At 41.8% G+C, this 8,163-nt stretch overlaps 1 protein-coding gene across 3 annotated transcripts in view; it reads right to left on the minus strand.

Moving 5' to 3' along the window:
- ARHGEF12 (Rho guanine nucleotide exchange factor 12) overlaps positions 1 to 8,163 on the minus strand; it is a 1,204,049-nt gene that overhangs the window by 110,054 nt on the left and 1,085,832 nt on the right. The window lies entirely within an intron of this gene.

Genomic DNA, 8,163 nt, shown 5'->3' on the forward strand with positions numbered 1-8,163 from the left:
AAGGGGACTATGTCCATTGCCGCTACCATTAATCCGATCACCTCCATGCATTGAGCTACTGACGGGTGTTGAATGGAATGAAGGACACGGCATGCATTTTGAAGCTTTGTTAACCTGTCTTCTGTCAGATAAATCTTCATTTCTACAGAATCTATCAGAGTCCCCAAGAAGGGAACTCTTGTGAGTGGAAAGAGAGAACTCTTCTTTTCGTTCACCTTCCATCCATGCGACCTTAGAAATGCCAGTACTAACTCTGTATGAGACTTGGCAGTTTGAAAGCTTGAAGCTTGTATCAGAATGTCGTCTAGGTACGGAGCTACCGAAATTCCTCGCGGTCTTAGTACCGCCAGAAGAGTACCCAGAACCTTTGTGAAGATTCTTGGAGCCGTAGCCAATCCGAATGGAAGTGCTACAAACTGGTAATGCCTGTCTAGAAAGGCAAACCTTAGATACCGGTAATGATTTCTGTGAATCGGTATGTGAAGGTAAGCATCCTTTAAATCCACTGTGGTCATGTACTGACCCTCTTGGATCATGGGCAAAATTGTTCGAATAGTTTCCATCTTGAACGATGGAACTCTTAGGAATTTGTTTAGGATCTTTAAATCCAAGATTGGCCTGAAAGTTCCCTCTTTCTTGGGAACTACAAACAGATTTGAGTAAAACCCCTGTCCTTGTTCCGACCGCGGAACCGGATGGATCACTCCCATTAATAAAAGATCTTGTACGCAGTGTAGAAACGCTTCCTTCTTTGTTTGGTTTGTTGACAACCTTGACAGATGAAATCTCCCTCTTGGGGGAGAGGATTTGAAGTCCAGAAGGTATCCCTGAGATATGATCTCTAACGCCCAGGGATCCTGAACATCTCTTGCCCAAGCCTGGGCGAAGAGAGAAAGTCTGCCCTCCACTAGATCCGGTCCCGGATCGGGGGCCCTCGATTCATGCTGTCTTAGGGGCAGCAGCAGGTTTCCTGGCCTGCTTGCCCTTGTTCCAGGACTGGTTAGATTTCCAGCCTTGTCTGTAGCGAGCAACAGCTCCTTCCTGTTTTGGTGCAGAGGAAGTTGATGCTGCTCCTGCTTTGAAATTACGAAAGGAACGAAAATTAGACTGTCTAGCCTTAGCTTTGGCTTTGTCCTGAGGCAGGGCATGGCCTTTACCTCCTGTAATGTCAGCGATAATCTCTTTCAACCCGGGCCCGAATAAGGTCTGCCCTTTGAAAGGTATATTAAGCAATTTAGATTTAGAAGTAACATCAGCTGACCAGGATTTTAGCCACAGTGCTCTGCGTGCCTGAATGGCGAATCCGGAATTCTTAGCCGTAAGCTTAGTTAAATGTACTACGGCATCTGAAATAAATGAGTTAGCTAACTTAAGGGCTTTAAGTTTGTGTGTAATCTCATCTAGTGTAGATGATTCAAGTGTCTCTTCCAGAGACTCAAACCAAAATGCTGCTGCAGCCGTGACAGGCTCAATACATGCAAGAGGTTGCAATATAAAACCTTGTTGAACAAACATTTTCTTAAGGTAACCCTCTAATTTTTTATCCATTGGATCTGAAAAAGCACAGCTATCCTCCACCGGGATAGTGGTACGCTTAGCTAAAGTAGAAACTGCTCCCTCCACCTTAGGGACCGTCTGCCATAAGTCCCGTGTGGTGGCGTCTATTGGAAACATTTTTCTAAATATCGGAGGGGGTGAGAACGGCACACCGGGTCTATCCCACTCCTTAGTAACAATTTCAGTAAGTCTCTTAGGTATAGGAAAAACATCAGTACTCGCCGGTACCGCAAAATATCTATCCAACCTACACATTTTCTCTGGTATTGCAACTGTGTTACAATCATTCAGAGCCGCTAATACCTCCCCTAGTAATACACGGAGGTTTTCCAGCTTAAATTTAAAATTTGAAATATCTGAATCCAGTCTGTTTGGATCAGAACCGTCACCCACAGAATGAAGTTCTCCGTCCTCATGTTCTGCCACCTGTGACGCAGTGTCTGACATGGCCCTAATATTATCAGCGCACTCTGTTCTCACCCCAGAGTGATCACGCTTACCTCTCAGTTCTGGTAATTTAGCCAAAACTTCAGTCATAACAGTAGCCATATCCTGTAATGTGATTTGTAATGGCCGCCCAGATGTACTCGGCGCTACAATATCACGCACCTCCCGAGCGGGAGATGCAGGTACTGACACGTGAGGCGAGTTAGTCGGCATAACTCTCCCCTCGTTGTCTGGTGAAATATGTTCAATTTGTACAGATTGACTTTTATTTAAAGTAGCATCAATACAGTTAGTACATAAATTTCTATTGGGCTCCACTTTGGCATTAGCACATATAGCACATGTATCTTCCTCTGAATCAGACATGTTTAACACACTAGCAATTAACTAGCAACTTGGAAATGCTTTTTCAATTAATTTACAATAATATGAAAACGAACTGTGCCTATAAGAAGCACAGAAAAAAATTATGACAGTTGAAATAAATAAATTATAGCATCAAATCTTTGTAAGAAATATACAATTTTAGCAAAGGATTGTTCCCATTAGCAAAGGATAACTAACCCTGACAGCAGAAAAAATACACAAATAAACGTTTTTTATCACAGTCAACTACAATCTTCACAGCTCTGCTGTGAATGATTACCTCCCTCAAAACAAGCTTTGAAGATCCCTGAGTTCTGTAGAGATGAACCGGATCATGCAGGAAGAAAATGAACCTCTGACTGAGTTTTTTGATGCGTAGTAAAAGCGCCAAAAATGGCCCCTCCCTCTCACACATAACAGTGAGAGAGATCAGTAAACTGTTTAAATTTAAACAAAACTATTGCCAAGTGGAAAAAACAGTGCCCAAAACATTTTTTCACCCAGTACCTCAGAGAAATAAACGATTTTACATGCCAGCAAAAAACGTTTAACCTCAATAAATTAATTGTTATTTAAAACCCTATTGCAAGTCCCTGCAAATTAGGTTAAGTCTATGCATACAGTATAAATCCAGTGAAGTACCATTCCCCAGAATACTGAAGTGTAAAATATACATACATGACAGCCTGATACCAGATACATCTACTGTATTTAAGGCTGAGTTTACATTATAACGGTATGGCAGGATTTTCTCATCAATTCCATGTCAGAAAATATATAAACTGCTACATACCTCTTTGCAGATTAATCTGCCCGCTGTCCCCTGATCTGAAGTTTACCTCTCCTCAGATGGCCGAGAAACAGCAATATGATCTTAACTACTCCGGCTAAAATCATAGAAAAAACTAAGGTAGATTCTTCTTCAAATTCTACCAGAGAATGAATAACACACTCCAGTGCTATTATAAAATAACAAACTTTTGATTGAAGGTAATAAACTAATTAAAATCACCACAGTCCTCTCACACGTCCTATCTATTCGTTGGGTGCAAGAGAATGACTGGAGGTGACGTAGAGGGGAGGAGCTATATAGCAGCTCTGCTGGGTGAATCCTCTTGCACTTCCTGTAGGGGAGGAGATAATATCCCAGAAGTAATGATGACCCGTGGACTGACCACACTTAACAGGAGAAATTATAAATAATCTTCCCAAACATAAATTCCATACTGAAACTGATAGTCTGCAGAAAAGGGAAATATACATAGACCTGACTGTTGGCAAATATAAGCAAATACATATATTTCAAACTTTATAACAAAGCGCCAAACATAGCTGAGAGTATTTTAAAAAATGATACATAATTACCGGAAGACACCCATCCACATATAGAAGACAGCCAAACCAGTACTGAAAAACATCAGCAGTGGTAATGGCATAGGAGTATAAGGTCGATCTGAAAAGGGAGGCAAGGAATGAATCCCTGTGACTGATTACAGAGAGCCTTTGAAAGGATTTCCCACGGGTGAAACCACTAAATCAACAGACAATAACTCATCCCTCTGACAAACACTGTACTCAGAGGAATTTGGGCTTCAAAATGCTTAGAAGCGCCTTTCACAGAAGAAAATCAAGCACATCTTGCTTAACCACCTCCACAGGGAGGCAACGTTTGTAAAACTGAAGTATGTGTGTGGTGGGAGTTGTACTTATAGGCATTTTGAGGTTTGGGAAACTTTGCCCCCTCTTGGTAGGAATGTATATCCCATATGTCACTAGCTCATGGACTCTTGCCACTTACATGAAAGAAATATGGGTAAAGGTGGCCAGATATCTATCTATGCAGTGTGACATACAAACCGCTTCTATATGTTAGCAAAACACAATCAGGGATGAGCTTCAAAGGGTGGGAAGAAATACTAAATAGTTAAATATCTTTATTTTACAACAAACTCTCTTAATCATGAGATGATATTTAAAAAACATGTATAACACTGCCTTCTTAGGAAAATTACAACTAAATATTAGATACAGAAGGGCATTTTAAATTGAATTAGAAGCACTTTTGCATATTAACTATTTAGGGATTATTACTATCGTTTTTGTAAAGTGCCACCAAATTCTGTCACGCTATATATAGAAAAGTGGTATGCAGAAAACATAAATACAGGTATGCAATGACACAGATTCATGGTTATATAAAAAAAAGAAGGATTAAACAAATGCTAAAAGGGTTTACAATCGAAAGATACATTTTATTTTATTGTGTCTGAAACCTATATCATTATGTGCCACATGTCCATGTATCAAAAAAGCACGCTCAGTAACATCACAGGCCGTATTAGGAGCATATGTGGTCAACAGATTTGTGTGAATGTGGCCTGTTCTATTTCCAAGATTAGATCTTGTGTACAAAAACAGAATTTATGTTTACCTGATAAATTTCTTTCTCCAACGGTGTGTCCGGTCCACGGCGTCATCCTTACTTGTGGGATATTCTCCTCCCCAACAGGAAATGGCAAAGAGCCCAGCAAAGCTGGTCACATGATCCCTCCTAGGCTCCGCCTACCCCAGTCATTCGACCGACGTTAAGGAGGAATATTTGCATAGGAGAAACCATATGGTACCGTGGTGACTGTAGTTAAAGAAAATAAATTATCAGACCTGATTAAAAAACCAGGGCGGGCCGTGGACCGGACACACCGTTGGAGAAAGAAATTTATCAGGTAAACATAAATTCTGTTTTCTCCAACATAGGTGTGTCCGGTCCACGGCGTCATCCTTACTTGTGGGAACCAATACCAAAGCTTTAGGACACGGATGAAGGGAGGGAGCAAATCAGGTCACCTAAATGGAAGGCACCACGGCTTGCAAAACCTTTCTCCCAAAAATAGCCTCAGAAGAAGCAAAAGTATCAAACTTGTAAAATTTGGTAAAAGTGTGCAGTGAAGACCAAGTCGCTGCCCTACATATCTGATCAACAGAAGCCTCGTTCTTGAAGGCCCATGTGGAAGCCACAGCCCTAGTGGAATGAGCTGTGATTCTTTCGGGAGGCTGCCGTCCGGCAGTCTCGTAAGCCAATCTGATGATGCTTTTAATCCAAAAAGAGAGAGAGGTAGAAGTTGCTTTTTGACCTCTCCTTTTACCTGAATAAACAACAAACAAGGAAGATGTTTGTCTAAAATCCTTTGTAGCATCTAAATAGAATTTTAGAGCGCGAACAACATCCAAATTGTGCAACAAACGTTCCTTCTTTGAAACTGGTTTTGGACACAGAGAAGGTACGATAATCTCCTGGTTAATGTTTTTGTTAGAAACAACTTTTGGAAGAAAACCAGGTTTAGTACGTAAGACCACCTTATCTGCATGGAACACCAGATAAGGAGGAGAACACTGCAGAGCAGATAATTCTGAGACTCTTCTAGCAGAAGAAATCGCAACTAAAAACAAAACTTTCCAAGATAATAACTTAATATCAACGGAATGTAAGGGTTCAAACGGAACCCCCTGAAGAACTGAAAGAACTAAATTGAGACTCCAAGGAGGAGTCAAAGGTTTGTAAACAGGCTTGATTCTAACCAGAGCCTGAACAAAGGCTTGAACATCTGGCACAGCTGCCAGCTTTTTGTGAAGTAATACCGACAAGGCAGAAATCTGTCCCTTCAGGGAACTAGCAGATAATCCTTTTTCCAATCCTTCTTGAAGGAAGGATAGAATCCTAGGAATCTTAACCTTGTCCCAAGGGAATCCTTTAGATTCACACCAACAGATATATTTTTTCCAAATTTTGTGGTAAATCTTTCTAGTTACAGGCTTTCTGGCCTGAACAAGAGTATCGATAACAGAATCTGAGAATCCTCGCTTCGATAAAATCAAGCGTTCAATCTCCAAGCAGTCAGCTGGAGTGAAACCAGATTCGGATGTTCGAACGGACCCTGAACAACTGAGACCTGTGGAACCTCCCCCTTGGGGGAAGTCCCTTGAATTCCAGAAGATAACCCTGGGAGACTATTTCTAGCGCCTAAGGATCCAGAACATCTCTTGCCCAAGCCTGAGCGAAGAGAGAGAGTCTGCCCCCCACCAGATCCGGTCCCGGATCGGGGGCCAATATTTCATGCTGTCTTGGTAGCAGTGGCAGGCTTCTTGGCCTGCTTTCCCTTGTTCCAGCCTTGCATTGGTCTCCAAGCTGGCTTGGCTTGAGAAGTATTACCCTCTTGCTTAGAGGACGTAGCACTTTGGGCTGGTCCGTTTTTACGAAAGGGACGAAAATTGGGTCTATTTTTCGCCTTGAAAGGCCGATCCTGAGGAAGGGCGTGGCCCTTACCCCCAGTGATATCCGAGATAATCTCTTTCAAGTCAGGGCCAAACAGCGTTTTCCCCTTGAAAGGAATGTTTAGTAGCTTGTTCTTGGAAGACGCGTCAGCCGACCAAGATTTCAACCAAAGCGCTCTGCGCGCCACAATAGCAAACCCAGAATTCTTAGCCGCTAACCTAGCCAATTGCAAAGTGGCGTCTAGGGTGAAAGAATTAGCCAATTTGAGAGCATTGATTCTGTCCATAATCTCCTCATAAGGAGGAGAATCACTATCGAGCGCCTTTATCAGTTCATCAAACCAGAAACATGCGGCTGTAGTGACAGGGACAATGCATGAAATTGGTTGTAGAAGGTAACCCTGCTGAACAAACATCTTTTTAAGCAAACCTTCTAATTTTTTATCCATAGGATCTTTGAAAGCACAACTATCCTCTATGGGTATAGTGGTGCGTTTGTTTAAAGTAGAAACCGCTCCCTCGACCTTGGGGACTGTCTGCCATAAGTCCTTTCTGGGGTCGACCATAGGAAACAATTTTTTAAATATGGGGGGAGGGACGAAAGGAATACCGGGCCTTTCCCATTCTTTATTAACAATGTCCGCCACCCGCTTGGGTATAGGAAAAGCTTCTGGGAGCTCCGGCACCTCTAGGAACTTGTCCATTTTACATAGTTTCTCTGGGATGACCAACTTTTCACAATCATCCAGAGTGGATAATACCTCCTTAAGCAGAATGCGGAGATGTTCCAACTTAAATTTAAATGCAATTACATCAGGTTCAGCCTGTTGAGAAATGTTCCCTGAATCAGTAATTTCTCCCTCAGACAAAACCTCCCTGGCCCCCTCAGATTGGGTTAGGGGCCCTTCAGAGATATTAATATCAGCGTCGTCATGCTCTTCAGTAACTAAAACGGAGCAGCCACGCTTACGCTGACAAGGGTTCATTTTGGCTAAAATGTTTTTGACAGAATTATCCATTACAGCCGTTAATTGTTGCATAGTAAGCAGTATTGGCGCGCTAGATGTACTAGGGGCCTCCTGAGTGGGCAAGACTCGTGTAGACGAAGGAGGGAATGATGCAGTACCATGCTTACTCCCCTCACTTGAGGAATCATCTTGGGCATCATTGTCATTATCACATAAATCACATTTATTTAAATGAACAGGAATTCTGGCTTCCCCACATTCAGAACACAGTCTATCTGGTAGTTCAGACATGTTAAACAGGCATAAACTTGATAATAAAGTACAAAAAACGTTTTAAAATAAAACCGTTACTGTCACTTTAAATTTTAAACTGAACACACTTTATTACTGCAATTGCGAAAAAACATGAAGGAATTGTACAAAATTCACCAAATTTTCACCACAGTGTCTTAAAGCCTTAAAAGTATTGCACACCAAATTTGGAAGCTTTAACCCTTAAAATAACGGAACCGGAGCCGTTTTAACACTTTAACCCCTTTACAGTCCCTGGTATCTG

Source organism: Bombina bombina, chromosome 8 (genome assembly GCF_027579735.1).
Source record: "Bombina bombina isolate aBomBom1 chromosome 8, aBomBom1.pri, whole genome shotgun sequence".
Taxonomy (NCBI): domain Eukaryota; kingdom Metazoa; phylum Chordata; class Amphibia; order Anura; family Bombinatoridae; genus Bombina; species Bombina bombina.